Raw genomic sequence first — 561 nt, forward strand, 5'->3', positions numbered from 1 at the left:
GCGGGCCGGGGGTTTGCAACTGCCACAACACTTCCAGACTTGTGAGAGGCCGCCTACGCAAGATTTGGCGGCATGTGCTAGCCTCCGGAGGCCGCGGCCATAGTCGTAGACACGCGAAGAGCAATCCGCGGAGAGGGAAGTGTTCAGATACTTCTCCACCACCAAAAACTACGAAAAATTACCATCAGTCCTATAGCACATGTGCCCACATCGTGTAAAAAAATAATGATTTTATCGCGCTCAAAGTATTTAATAATATTCATGCCACATCGTTACCGCAGAAGGTCTACTATTGTGTCATCGCCGTCCGTGAGGGGGGCCACACCCCGGAGACGCGTGCCGCCTCTTCGGACATGCCACCACACCGTATGGCATGTATGAGGGCTCGGTGCGATGCTCCAGTGGCATTGCTACCCCCCAGGGCCCCGTCCCGCCTAACTCAGTAGCGTTTGACCACGGGATCTAGCCCTTTGACTTTGCACGGACGAGCTTTGACCAGTGGAACTCTCCACCCGGATGTGTTAGGTCAGCCCATAGGAACACTTTGGAGCAACATCTGGG

Source organism: Triticum aestivum, chromosome 7D (assembly GCF_018294505.1).
Source record: "Triticum aestivum cultivar Chinese Spring chromosome 7D, IWGSC CS RefSeq v2.1, whole genome shotgun sequence".
In the NCBI taxonomy this organism is placed as follows: domain Eukaryota; kingdom Viridiplantae; phylum Streptophyta; class Magnoliopsida; order Poales; family Poaceae; genus Triticum; species Triticum aestivum.